Raw genomic sequence first — 15,633 nt, 5'->3', positions numbered from 1 at the left:
GGACTAGTTAGGTCTGTCTCCTTCTCAGGTGTTGTCTCTGTGATCTTTGTCTGCCTGTAGTTTTGCCTTTTCATGGTGATAGAGATAGTTTGCAGAGCTGGTACAAGTGACCGCTGGAAGAGCTTCCCTTCTTGTTGGTTTGTAGCCTTTTCCTGGGAGAATAGCGACCTCTAGTTGCTTGTGCTGGGCAGCTGTGCGCAGACAGGGCTTCTGCTTCCTGCCCAGTTGCTTTGGGGTTTATCTCCGCTGTTGCTGTGGGCTTGGCCTGGCTGGGGCTGTTCCTCCAAAATGGTGGAGCCCCGTTGGAGGGGGAGCGGCCAGGAGGCTATTTATCTCCGTAAGGGGCCTCTGTGCTCCCTGCTGCCCACGGGGTTAGAGTGCCCAGAGATCCCCAGATTCCCTGCCTCTGGTCTAAATGACCTGTCCTGCCCCTTTAAGACTTCCAAAAAGCACTCTCCAAACCAAAACAACAACAGCAACAATGAGAGAGGGAACAGAAAGAAAGAAAAAAAAAAAAAAAGGAAAAAACAAGCGATTTTTTTTTTTTTTTTTTTGTCCTCAGGTGCCGGTCCCAGGCACCCGCTCACTGGTCCTGCTGCCCTGTCTCCCTAGCACCAGGGTCCCTGTCCTTTCAAGGCTTCCAAAAGGCACCCACCCACCGGTCCCGCAGGGAAGGAATGCTCAATATTCTTTGTCCTCAGGCACTGGTCCCAGGCACCCGCTCACCAGTCCCACCGACCTGTCTCCCTAGCACCGGGGTCCCTGTCCCCTCAAGGCTTCCAAAAAGCACTCGCCAAAAAGAGAGAAAAAAAGGGGAAAAACGCGCGATTTCTTCCGTCCTCAGGTGCCGGTCTCAGGCACCCACCCACCGGTCCCACAGGGAAAAACGCGGGATATTCTTTGTCCTCAGGTGCCGGTCCCAGGCACCCGCTCACCAGTCCCGCCGCCCTGCCTCCCTAGCACTGGGGTCCCTGTCCCTTTTAGGCTTCCAAAAAGCACTCGCAGAAAAGAGAAAAAAAAAGGGGAAAAATGCGCGATTTCCTCTGTCCTCAAGTGCCAGTCTCAGGCACCCGCCCACCGGTCCCGCAGGGAAAAATGTGGGATATTCTTTGTCCTCAGGCGCCGGTCCCAGGCACCCGCTCACCAGTCCCGCCACCCTGCCTCCCTAGCACTGGGGTCCCCGTCCCTTCAAGGCTTCAAAAAGCGCTCGCCAAAAAGAGAAAAAAAAGGGAGGAGGGAGCCAAGATGGCGGCGTGAGTAGAGCAGTGGAAATCTCCTCCCAAAAACACATAGAGCTATGAAAATATAACAAAGAAAAATCTTCCTAAAATAGAGACCACAGGACACAGGACAACATCCAGACCACATCCACACCTGCAAGAACCCAGCGCCTTGTGAAGGGGGTAAGATACAAGCCCCAGCCCGGCGGGACCCGAGCGCCCCTCCCCCGGCTCCCGGCGGGTGGAGAGAAACCGGAGCGGTTTTTTTTTTCTTTTTTTTTGGCGAGCGCTTTTTGGAAGCCTTAGAGGGACGGGCCCCCGTTGCTGGGGAGGCAGGGTGGCGGGACCGGTGAGGAGGTGCCTGGGAACGGCGCCGGAGGACAAAGAATATCCCGCGTTTCTCCCTGCGAGACCTGGGGGCGGGTGCCTGAGACCGGTGCCTGAGGACGGAGGAGGTCGCGCGTTTTTCCCCTTTTTTTTTTTTTTTCTCTTTTTGGCGAGCGCTTTTTGGAAGCCTTGAAGGGACGGGGACCCCAGTGCTAGGGAGGCACGGTGGCGGGACTGGTGAGCGGGTGGCTGGGACCGGCACCTGAGGACAAAGAATATCCCCCGTGTTTCCCTGCGGGACCGGTGGGCGGGTGCCTGAGACCGGCACTTGAGGACAGAGGAAATCGCGCGTTTTTCCCCTTTTTTTTTTCTCTTTTCTGCGAGTGCTTTTTGGAAGCCTAAAAGGGACAGGGACCCCGGTGCTAGGGAGGCAGGGCGGCGGGACTGGTGAGCGGGTGCCTGGGACCGGCACCTGAGGACAAAGAATATCCCGCATTTTTCCCTGTGGGACCGGTGGGTGGGTGCCTGAGACCAGCACCTGAGGACGGAAGAAATCGTGCGTTTTTCCCCTTTTTTTTCTCTCTTTTTGCCGAGTGCTTTTTGGAAGCCTTGAAGGGACAGGGACCCCGGTGCTAGGGAGGCAGGGCGGCGGGACTGGTGAGCGGGTGCGTGGGACCAGTGCCTGAGGACAAAGAATATTGAGCGTTCCTTCCCTGCGGGACCGGTGGGTGGGTGCTTTTTGGAAGCCCTGAAAGGACAGGGACCCTGGTGCTAGGGAGACAGGGCAGCAGGACCAGTGAGCGGGTGCCTGGGACCGGCACCTGAGGACAAAAAAAAAAAAAAAAAAAAATCGCTTGTTTTTTCCTTTTTTTTTTTTTCTCTTTGTTTCTGTTCCCTCTCTCATTGTTGCTGCTGTTGTTTTGGTTTGGAGAGTGCTTTTTGGAAATCTTAAAGGGGCAGGACAGGTCACTTAGACCAGAAGCAGGGAATCTGGGGATCTCTGGGCACTCTAACCCCCTGGGCAGCAGGGAGCACAGAGGCCCCTTACGGAGATAAATAGTCTCCTGGCTGCTCCCCCTCCAACGGGGCTCCACCATTTTGGAGGAACAGCCCCAGCCAGGCCAAGCCCACAGCAACAGCGGAGATAAACCCCAAAGCAACTGGGCAGGAAGCAGAAGCCCTGTCTGCGCACAGCTGCCCAGCACAAGCCACTAGAGGTCGCTATTCTCCCAGGAAAAGGCTACAAACCAACAAGAAGGGAAGCTCTTCCAGCGGTCACTTGTACCAGCTCTGCAAACTATCTCTATCACCATGAAAAGGCAAAACTACAGGCAGACAAAGATCACAGAGACAACACCTGAGAAGGAGACAGACCTAACTAGTCTTCCTGAAAAAGAATTCAAAATAAAAATCATGAACATGCTGACAGAGATGCAGAAAAAAATGCAAGAGCAATGGGATGAGATGCAGAGAAAAATGCAAGAGCAGTGGGATGAAGTCCGGAAGGAGATCACAGATGTCAGGAAAGAGATCACAGAAGTGAAACAATCCCTGGAAGGATTTATAAGCAGAATGGATAAGATGCAAGAGGCCATTGAAGGAATAGAAGCCAGAGAACAGGAACGTATAGAAGCTGACATAGAGAGAGATAAAAGGATCTCCAGGAATGAAACAACACTAAGAGAAATATGTGACCAATACAAAAGGAAAAACATTCGTATTATAGGGATACCAGAAGAGGAAGAAAGAGGAAAAGGGATAGAAAGTGTCTTTGAAGAAATAATTGCTGAAAACTTCCCCAAACTGGGGGAGGAAATAATCGAACAGACCATGGAATTATACAGAACCCCCAACAGAAAGGATCCAAGGAGGACAACACCAAGACACATAATAATTAAAATGGCAAGGATCAAGGACAAGGAAAGAGTTTTAAAGGCAGCTAGAGAGAAAAAGGTCACCTATAAAGGAAAACCAATCAGGCTAACATCAGACTTCTCAACAGAAACCCTACAGGCCAGAAGAGAATGGCATGATATACTTAATGCAATGAAACAGAAGGGCCTTGAACCAAGGATACTGTATCCAGCACGACTATCATTTAAATATGATGGTGGGATCAAACAATTCCCAGACAAGCAAAAGCTGAGGGAATTTGCTTCCCACAAACCACCTCTACAGGGCATCCTACAGGGACTGCTCTAGATGGGAGCACCCCTAAAAAGAGCACAGAACAAAACACACAACATATGAAGAATGGAGGAGGAGGAATAAGAAGGGAGAGAAGAAAAGACTCTCCAGACAGTGTATATAACAGCTCAATAAGCGAGCTAAGTTAGGCAGTAAGATACTAAAGAAGCTAACCTTGAACCTTTGGTAACCACGAATCTAAAGCCTGCAATGGCAATAAGTACATATCTTTCAATAGTCACCCTAAATGTAAATGGACTTAATGCACCAATCAAAAGACATAGAGTAATAGAATGGATAAAAAAGCAAGACCCATCTATATGCTGCTTACAAGAAACTCACCTTAAACCCAAAGATAAGCATAGACTAAAAGTCAAGGGATGGAAAAACATATTTCAGGCAAACAACAGTGAGAAGAAAGCAGGGCTTGCAGTACTAATATCAGACAAAATAGACTTCAAAACAAAGAAAGTAACAAGAGATAAAGAAGGCCACTACATAATGATAAAGGGCTTAGTCCAACAAGAGGATATAACCATTCTAAATATATATGCACCCAATACAGGAGCACCAGCATATGTGAAGCAAATACTAACAGAACTAAAGAGGGAAATAGACTGCAATGCATTCATTGTAGGAGACTTCAACACACCACTCACCCCAAAGGATAGATCCACCGGGCAGAAAATAAGTAAAGACACACAGGCACTGAACAACACACTAGAACAGATGGACCTAATAGACATCTATAGAACTTTACATCCAAAAGCAACAGGATATACATTCTTCTCAAGTGCACATGGAACATTCTCCAGAATAGACCACATACTAGCTCACAAAAAGAGCCTCAGTAAATTCCACAATATTGAAATTCTACCAACCAATTTTTCAGACCACAAAGGTATGAAAGTAGAAATAAATTCTACAAAGAAAACAAAAAGGCTCACAAACACATGGAGGCTTAACAACATGCTACTAAATAATCAATGGATCAATGAACAAATCAAAATAGAGATCAAGGAATATATAGAAACAAATGACAACAACAACACTAAGCCCCAACTTCTGTGGGATGCAGCGAAAGCAGTCTTAAGAGGAAAGTATATAGCAATCCAGGCACACTTGAAGAAGGAAGAACAATCCCAAATGAATAGTCTAACATCACAACTATTAAAACTGGAAAAAGAAGAACAAATGAGGCCTAAAGTCAGCAGAAGGAGGGACATAATAAAGATCAGAGAAGAAATAAACAAAATTGAGAAGAATAAAACAATAGCAAAAATCAACGAAACCAAGAGCTGGTTCTTTGAGAAAATAAACAAAATAGATAAGCCTCTAGCCCAACTTATTAAGAGAAAAAGAGAGTCAACACAAATCAACATAATCAGAAATGAGAATGGAAAAATCACGACAGACTCCACAGAAATACAAAGAATTATTAAAGACTACTATGGAAACCTATATGCCAACAAGCTGGAAAACCTAGAAGAAATGGACAACTTCCTAGAAAAATACAACCTCCCAAGACTGACCAAGGAAGAAACACAAAAGTTAAACAAACCAATTACAAGCAAAGAAATTGAAACAGTAATCAAAAAACTACCCAAGAACAAAACCCCGGGGCCGGACGGATTTACCTCGGAATTTTATCAGACACACAGAGAAGACATAATACCCATTCTCCTTAAAGTGTTCCACAAAATAGAAGAAGAGGGAATACTCCCAAACTCATTCTATGAAGCCAACATCACCCTAATACCAAAACCAGGAAAAGACCCCACCAAAAAAGAAAATTACAGACCAATATCCCTGATGAATGTAGATGCAAAAATACTCAATAAAATATTAGCAAACAGAATTCAACAGTATATCAAAAGGATCATACACCATGACCAAGTGGGGTTCATCCCAGGGATGCAAGGATGGTACAACATTCGAAAATCCATCAACATCATCCACCACATCAACAAAAAGAAAGACAAAAACCACATGATCATCTCCATAGATGCTGAAAAAGCATTTGACAAAATTCAACATCCATTCATGATAAAAACTCTCAGCAAAATGGGAATAGAGGGCAAGTACCTCAACATAATAAAGGCCATATATGATAAACCCACAGCCAGCATTATACTGAACAGCGAGAAGCTGAAAGCATTTCCACTGAGATCGGGAACCAGACAGGGATGCCCACTCTCCCCACTGTTATTTAACATAGTACTGGAGGTCCTAGCCACGGCAATCAGACAAAACAAAGAAATACAAGGAATCCAGATTGGTAAAGAAGAAGTTAAACTGTCACTATTTGCAGATGATATGATACTGTACATAAAAAACCCTAAAGACTCCACTCCAAAACTACTAGAACTGATATCGGAATACAGCAAAGTTGCAGGATACAAAATCAACACACAGAAATCTGTAGCTTTCCTATACACTAACAACGAATCAATAGTAAGAGAAATCAGGAAAACAATTCCATTCACCATTGCATCAAAAAGAATAAAATACCTAGGAATAAACCTAACCAAGGAAGTGAAAGACTTATACTCTGAAAACTACAAGTCACTCTTAAGAGAAATTAAAGGGGACACTAATAAATGGAAACTCATCCCATGCTCATGGCTAGGAAGAATTAATATCGTCAAAATGGCCATCCTGCCGAAAGCAATATACAAATTTGATGCAATCCCTCTCAAATTACCAGCAACATTCTTCAATGAATTGGAACAAATAATTCAAAAATTCATATGGAAACACCAAAGACCCCGAATAGCCAAAGCAATCCTGAAAAAGAAGAATAAAGTAGGGGGGATCTCACTCCCCAACTTCAAGCTCTACTACAAAGCCATAGTAATCAAGACAATTTGGTACTGGCACAAGAACAGAGCCACAGACCAGTGGAACAGATTAGAGACCCCAGAAATTAACCCAAACATATATGGTCAATTAATATTTGATAAAGGAGCCATGGACATACAATGGCAAAATGACAGTCTCTTCAACAGATGGTGCTGGCAAAACTGGACAGCTACATGTAGGAGAATGAAACTGGACCATTGTCTAACCCCATATACAAAGGTAAACTCAAAATGGATCAAAGACCTGAATGTAAGTCACGAAACCATTAAACTCTTGGAAAAAAACATAGGCAAAAACCTCTTAGACATAAACATGAGTGATCTCTTCTTGAACATATCCCCCCGGGCAAGGAAAACAACAGCAAAAATGAGCAAGTGGGACTACATTAAGCTGAAAAGCTTCTGCACAGCAAAAGACACCATCAATAGAACAAAAAGGAACCCTACAGTATGGGAGAATATATTTGAAAATGACAGATCTGATAAAGGCTTGACGTCCAGAATATATAACGAGCTCACACGCCTCAACAAACAAAAAACAAATAACCCAATTAAAAAATGGGCAGAGGAACTGAACAGACAGTTCTCCAAAAAAGAAATACAGATGGCCAAGAGACACATGAAAAGATGCTCCACATCACTAATTATCAGAGAAATGCAAATTAAAACTACAATGAGGTATCACCTCACACCAGTAAGGATAGCTGCCATCCAAAAGACAAACAACAACAAATGTTGGCGAGGCTGTGGAGAAAGGGGAACCCTCCTACACTGCTGGTGGGAATGTAAATTAGTTCAACCATTGTGGAAAGCAGTATGGAGGTGCATCAAAATGCTCAAAACAGACCTACCATTTGACCCAGGAATTCCACTCCTAGGAATTTACCCTAAGAACGCAGCAATCAAGTTTGAGAAAGACAGATGCACTCCTATGTTTATCGCAGCACTATTTACAATAGCCAAGAATTGGAAGCAACCTAAATGTCCATCTGTAGATGAATGGATAAAGAAGATGTGGTACATATACACAATGGAATACTACTCAGCCATAAGAAGTGGAAAAATCCAACCATTTGCAGCAACATGGATGGAGCTGGAGAGTATTATGCTCAGTGAAATAAGCCAAGCGGAGAAAGAGAAATACCAAATGATTTCACTCATCTGAGGAGTATAGAAACAAAGGAAAAACTGACGGAACAAAACAGCAGCAGAATTACAGAACCCAAAAATGGACTAACAGGTACCAAAGGGAAAGGAACTGGGGAGGATGGGTGGGCAGGGAGGGATAAGGGGGGGGAAGAAGAAGGGGGGTATTAAGATTAGCATGCATGGGGGGAGGGAGAAAGGGGAGGGTGGGCTGCACAACACAGAGAGGACAAGTAGTGACTCTACCACATTTTGCTATGCTGATGGACAGTAACCGTAATGTGGTTGTTAGGGGGGACCTGATATAGGGGAGAGCATAGTAAACATAGTATTCTTCAGGTAAGTGCAGATTAAAAATTTTAAAAAAAAAAAGAAAGAAAGAAAGAAAAGGGGGATTACTCCTTAACAGGATAAAACTATTGGTAAATCAAAGATCAACGCATGCTTTAAATATCCTTAATGTTGATCACTTAAAGGGTGTCAGATGATCAGCTATGGAGGTACTCTTTTCTGATAATATTCCTTTCTCTTAATTAAAAAAAAAAAAAGCAGTTACTGTGTGCTGACCTCCAATGAGTTCTGCACAGTGGTATAGAGGGCATGTCAAAGTGTGGGCAAAGGGTCTGTTTGTTTCTACGCAGAAGATCAAGGCCTAGCTTGGATACCCAGAAAAAGAACTAAGATACGATATGAGGAGGAGCTTCCGGCATCAGCACTCTCTGGAGGACTCGTGCCGGGGGATGATCATCAAAAAGCCTCCACAGGGATCCGGACGATGCTGCGGTTGTGGCTGCATCCAGCCCACCGTCTCCTGGACTTGCCATAAGAAGGAGGAGGGAGATGTCTAGGCTGGCATGTGCATACAGTGAGACAACGAAATTGACTGGATCTGTACTGTTGGAACTCAACCAGGAGTTGGGAGGGGTGCAAGTTGTAGCACCCCAAAATCTCATGACTATAGACTATCTATGGTTAAAAGAACATATGGGATGTGAACAGATCCCAGAAATGGGCTGCTTTAATTTGTCTGATGGTTCAAGTACAGTTGGAAAATATCCATCATATCATAGATAAATTTTCACAAATGCCTAGGGTGCCTAAATGGTTTTCTTGGCTTCACTGGAGATGGCTGGTAATTATAGATTTGCTTTGTTTATGTCACCGTATTCCTATTATGTTAATATGTGTGTGCAAATTAGTTAGTAGTTTAAAACCTATACATACTTAAGGTACTATACAAGAAGATATGTCAAAGAAATAATCAATCCTCCCAAGTTTCCTTCATATGCTACATCTATAGCTTTTCTTCTTCCTTCCTAATTACAAACCTTAAATAGAATTCGTGCCTCATATAGAATTTACCGAGTATCATAATTCCTCCAGGTGGTAAAGATACCTCGAGACAAGTGCTGGGCATAGAAGCCACAGGGCATAAATCTGCAAAGAAGTAAAAAGCTAACCTTTGCAAACAATATGGCTTCTCTCTCACTTACCAACTTTACATTTCCCTGTATGGCCCCGGAAGATGACTGGTTAGCCAGAGACGGGTAAGATTCCTCAAGGGAGGAACAACCTAAGACAGGCACAGTCGCAGGGGGGCCATCAGGTGAGAATTTGGGGATCAACAGAGGTGAGGCTCAGAACCTCACCCCCCCTGCTTTGAGACAAATCTTCTGCATCCGTGGATGTCTTGCTGCCCTTGTCTAGCCTGGATTAATACTTAGTCCATAGGCACACACCTGATCATCTGATCATCTACATTTGCCTTCTTACAGCACTAAACTATGTTTTCTACCTTTATCTTGCATCTACCTACCACTTCAGCATTTTATTAAAAATAAAAATAATAATAATAATAGGAGAAATGTGGGATCAACATATAAATCAAGTTCAAAAATCAAATGAATATTCATATTTGACCTGATGGTTTATAGGTCATATTGCATGATCAAAACCGAAAGTTTCTGTGATGAATGCCCTTGTACTGTTCACCATGTAAGAATTTATTCACTCTGTAAGAATTCGTTCACCATGTAAGAACTTGTTCGTTATGCTTCAGAAGATTGGAGACTGACGAGAATTAGGCTTGAGATGGATTAATGATTGTACATTGAGCATTGACCCCCCTATACTGAATTTTATTGTTGTTAACAACCATTTGATCAATAAATATGAGAGATGCCCTCTCAAAAAAAAAAAAAAAAAAGAGAAAAAAAAAAAAGGGGGGAAACGCGCGACCTCCTCCGTCCTCAGGCACCAGTCTCAGGCACCCGCCCGCCAGCCCCGCAGGGAGAAATGCGGGATATTCTTTGTCCTCCGGCGCTGTTCCCAGCGACCTGCTCACCGGTCCCGCCACCCTGCCTCCCCAGCAACGGGGGCCCGTCCCTCTAAGGCTTCCAAAAAGCGCTCGTCAAAAAAAAAAAAAAAACCGCTCCGGTTTCTCTCCACCCACCGGGAGCCGGGGGGAGGGGCGCTCAGGTCCCGCCGGGCCGGGGCTTGTATCTTACCTCCTTCGCAAGGCACTGGGTTCTTGCAGGTGTGGATGTGGTCTGGATGTTGTCCTGTGTCCTGTGGTCTCTATTTTAGGAAGATTTTTCTTTGTTATATTTTCATAGCTCTATGTGTTTTTGGGAGGAGATTTCCACTGCTCTACTCACGCCGCCATCCTGGCTCCGCCCTCTACATCTTTATTTTTATCCTTCAAAAAGACTTCTTTTACATGTCATTATTCAGTAAGTCCAGACGCCCAGTGATGTGATAAAAGCATCGAAATCCAAGCAAATCATCGTCACTAGGTCCCCTGCCTAGGCACTCATTCATGGAAAAAGCCACAGTTTGACACATTCCAAGACACCAATGCAAATAAAACCTAATCCTGCCCCCAAGAAGTATGCAGGCTACCCGTCCATTTCCAAAATGCTGTTGGGCAGCTGCATCTGGAGAGGTATCTACCTGCGCACTAGGTGAAACCTCATCCTGGGCTGGGGAGGGTTCTTGTCTGAGTGAGAAAGAATTCTCAAGCAGGTCAGACGAGTGTAGGTAAGGGAGGAACTCATTAAAGTGAGAGTACCTGGGAATGGCAGCTGCCCTGCAGGCTGTGAAGAGCAAGAGTGGAGGGAGAGAAGGGAAACTAACTCAACTCCTGCTGGGTTTAGGGCAGATCCCTCATCAACTCCTAAAGCCAGAATCCCCTGGCGCCTAATGTCTGTTGAATCTGTATGGCATGGGAACTAAGTTCCTACCACCCCAGGATTTGGGGGTGCCGCAGAGTGCTGGATGGAGAGAGACTATGTTCTGACTACTTTCCAAAGGCAAGGAAAGGAGATTTTCAGGAAGCCTCCTAAAGAATATGATCATACAGCTGCAGTTCTGTCCAGGTCACCCAGGTGACAGGAGCTTCCAAGCCCAAATCAGAGCTCTCAGCAGCAGTTCCCAACTTGTCTGAAGTACGACAGAGAAAGTGAAGACTAGTGCTTGAGTCTTGAAAACAGAATGAAATAGCCAAGTAACAAAGACGCTTATCACTGGAAGAGCACGGAGACAAAACACAGTTAGTTGGGCAGTGAGAAGTCTTTATTTAAGGCACAAACTCCATGCTCCAGGAAAGGGGGATGCAGGCAAACTCAGATAGGAGATGTGCTTAAAATGCTGGGGATTCTGTTTTTTAAGGATTTTCAAGAATGAGATAAAGGGTCAGGGGAGCATAAGGTTGCCATGCAGTCCATGATGGCTATTTCTGGTGAAAGACACTGTTCATCATCCAGTCTGTCCTCCAGATAATTCTGTAAGATAAACTTAACACAAGGAATTTATTGATCTGGTGCCTCTCCAAGATAGTGGTTTCCCTCAAGCACTGGGAACATATCAGTGAGGACCACCTGCCCTGCCTGAAGACAGGGTCAGTTATTGGCTGCTTACAATAAAGTATGTTAGGAATCTTACCTCCTAACTCCCTGGATTTTAAAATGGAATCTTAGCCTTAGGATGGAGTGCCACCTGTTTCAACTGTACTGGTTATATCTCAGCATTTTCCATCATAGGCAGAAAAAGTTAATCTGATGCTGGTCTCATGTCCCTGCCCTATCTCCAAAAGGCAATCACAATACAGCCCAGCAAGCATCTCAGCAGCCATCAGGGCAGAGTGACATGGGAGCTGGGACAGGAGCTGGGACAGGAGCTGGGCCTTGGGTGAGGCTGGCCCCCAGGGACCTCAGGCAAAGGCTGGGGTGGGGAAGGAGAAGGTGAGCTGGGCGGGACCTGCCCTTAAAGTTTGGCAGTTGAGACTAGTAGCTCTTCACAGTGCTCTTAATGACAAAGAGAAACCTCCCTTGCAGGAGAGAAAACTGGTAAGAAAAACTTATCCAGGGATCAAAGTTCAAGTCACCACTAGGGAACCAATTGGTGCCTAGTGCTTCCTGATGGAACGTACTGTGGATTCTGTTGACTTTCTGCCCAAAGTACCTAATCTGAATATAACTGTAAGGAAACACCAGGCAAACCCAAACTGAAGGACATGACAAAATAAAAGACTAGGACTCTTCAAAAACATTAATGTCATGAAAGACAAAAAGAAAAAGGAACTCTTCCCTATTATGAACTCTTTTTGACACAATAAAAGGTATTTCAAGGAAATCTGTGTTTGTTATTTTTGTGTTAAATGGTATGATTTCTTTGCTCTTACTGTTTGAAAGGTAAGGCCTGAGCCATTCACTCAGGGAGAGCCCAAAAGGGTTAACTAGAAACATCTAGAAGCAGAGGTGGAGAATCCCAAAGAACTTGGCAGGGCTGACCTGCTCATCCCTAGCGGCTGGTCTTCCGGTTCTGCTGGTCCTTGGGGTCAGGTCAGGATGGGAGCATTTTCACCCTGAGCTACAGTGTATGGATCCAACCCATCCCAGAGGGCACCATCCAGGGAGGTGTGTCTAAACTGAATTGTCAGAGCAAGCAGATGGCCCAAGGCAGGCCTTGGGAGAAGGGGCAGAGCCAAGGGAGTCAGATGCCAGGGAAGAACAAGGAATGTCCAGTAGTGCTGAGGAACAGGAGGTTTCTGGAGCAATTTCAGAGGCTTTCATTATTGCTTAAAGTTGAGCTCTACATTCTACTAATAGAATGTTGCTTGGTCAGCTTGGGTGCTTTGGAATGTTCCAGAATGAAACACAAAGGAAGGATAAGAAAGTTTAAAAGGGGGTTGGTATCACAAAACACAGGATACAATTGAGCAAAGGCAGGTGGCTCTGACAACACCCCCCCAAAATTAAATACAATTATTTTAGGAGAGCTGATTGAGTCAGTAACTTCTAATAAGCTTTGAAAAATGATGTTTATATGGTTTTAAAACTCTTGAACTCAGCTTAACAACTGGTCTACAGGATCAAAGAAGTGAGCTTACTGGATATTTGTATTTAAAGTATACCTTTTAGCATCTTACTATGCTGATGGATAGTGACTCTAATGGGGTATGTGGTGGGGACTTGATAATGGGGAGAATCTAGTAACCACAATGTTGCTCATGTGATTGTATATTAATGATACCAAAATAAAAAATACAGAATAGAATGATAACTTGTAAGACTTTTGTAATAACACAAATGATGTGTGTAATAAAATTAGTGTTCAAGAAATGGTGGTTACTACAAAAAAATAAGTAAAGTATACCATTTTTGTTTTTAATAATCTTTTAACTTTTCTTATTCATCCTGGGTTTTATGTGCTTTTTTTAAAAAAAGGAACTGACTATCTTGTCATAGTACCTATCTATATAAAATACTCTATAGGAAGAGGTGTTGTTTTTGTTTTCTTAGTTTACATTCCCAGAGCTTTCCATGCTCTAATGGGGGTGCCTGCTTTATTATTCAAATGTCACTCTTGATCATTTGGTAAATGAATAATGAGAGAAGGCAAACATCATCTTTAGGGCATGTGGAAACCTCTCAGGTATGCTCCAGACATTTTATTTTGGCAAATTGGAACTTGCACATTTTCAGAGTAAACTATGCGTTTCTGTCTATTTCTCAACTACTCAAAGGAGGTGAAACGGTTTCTTCCCAAAACTCAAACAAAAATCCAATCTGCAGAAACAGATCTATAGGATCTTTTTTTGTTCTAAAACAAAAGATAAATGTCATCAGGGAACTTTGATCAAGTTGTCTGTGTTGCTGTGGCATTTACAGAGAATCCCTGGATTGGATTTTCTTAAATCTGCTCGTATACTCTGCTTGAGTCAAGAAATTGGACCAACTCAGCAAATTTTGAGGGTTTACAACACAGATCATTACAACTTTGATAATCAATGAAAGTACTAGAAGAATATTGGATAAGCTTCATATTTCTAAACATTTGGAATTCTTTTAGGTACTTAATCAAATCTCCTTAGCAGCAGCAGCTTAGGATGCTTAAAGGAATTACCCAAAGTAAACAGAACAAGAAAAGCAGACTATTTAAGGTGTTGACTTAGTGGCAGTATCAGTTCATCAAAATCCTCCAAAAATAGGTTACTTATTCAAAACATGAGATGTATTTTTTCTGTTCTATAAAAAGAACTAATGCCTCAACACCAAAACAACAAACAACCCAATTAAAAAATGGGCAGAGGAACAAACATTTTTCCAAAGACTCTACAGAGGGCCAACAGGCACAAGAAAAGATGCTCCACATTGCTAATCATCAGAGAAATGAAAATCAAAACCACAATGAGATATCACCCCACATGAGTTAGAATGGCCACTATCCAAAAGACAAGAAACAAGTGTTGGTGAGGATGTGGCAAAAAGGGAACTCTCTGATGTAAACTGGTGCAGCTACTATGGAAAGCAGTATGGAACTAGAAATAGAAAAACTATTTGACCCAGTAACTCCACCTCTAGGAATTTCCCCAAATAAAATAAAATCTCTGATTCAAGAAGATACATGCACTTCTATGTTTATTGCCACATTATTTGCAAATGGTATGAAAGCAACCAAAGTGCCCACCAATAGAAGAATGGATGAAAAACAGGTGGTACATATACACAATGGAATATTATTCACTCATAAAAAATAAAGAAATTCTGCCATTTGTGACAACATGTATGGACCTAGATGACATTATACTAAGTGAAATAAGCCAGATGCAGAAAGACCAATTCTGCATGATTTCACTTATATGGGGAATCTAAAAACCAAACAAAATAAAATGATCAAAACAGCAGCAGACTCACAGACACTGAGAAGTGACTTATGGTTACCATAGGGGATGTGTTGAGGTGGGTGGGGTGGTGAGGGGGATAGAGAGGCACCAAAATCTCAATCATAATATAAGTTGGTCAGAGCATGGAAGATACAGTCAATAGTTCTGTAGCATTTTTCTCTGTTAACAGATAGTAACTGCACTAGTTTGGCTGAGGATTTAATAATGTGGGTAACTGTTGAATCACTGTGTTCTATACTTGAAACCAATATAATATTGCATATCAATGATAATTCAATAAGAAAATAGATTTTTTAAATTATAGTAATGGGTAACTGTCTTGCCTGAGGGTTTCAGCCTCGGTCAAGTTCACTATGGTTTGGTGAGACTGATAAATGACAAAGGAACATACTTGGGGTAAAAGGGTTTATACCCAGCTTTATTCTCATGGTGGTAAGTTGAGCACTAGAATCACATCTGTATCCAGCAGTCTGCAGGTCCGTATCCACCTCCATCTCTGCCTCCACCAAGAGCACTGGGTGGAGCTCTTTAAATAGTGACTCAGACAATAATAGCTCATTGTCAACTGGTATGGAAGCATTAGCCTAGCAGTAGGCCAATTACATCATCAAGTAGTTTACAGTCAGGTGAGGATCCTGGCCATAGGAAGTTCCATTTTCACCACAATAACATATTGAAGTTTTCTTAAAAATCTGAATTCATGAGA

The sequence above is a fragment of the Manis javanica genome, chromosome 14 (assembly GCF_040802235.1).
Source record: "Manis javanica isolate MJ-LG chromosome 14, MJ_LKY, whole genome shotgun sequence".
Classification (NCBI taxonomy): Eukaryota; Metazoa; Chordata; class Mammalia; order Pholidota; family Manidae; genus Manis; species Manis javanica.
Note: the sequence above shows the minus strand (reverse complement) of the source record.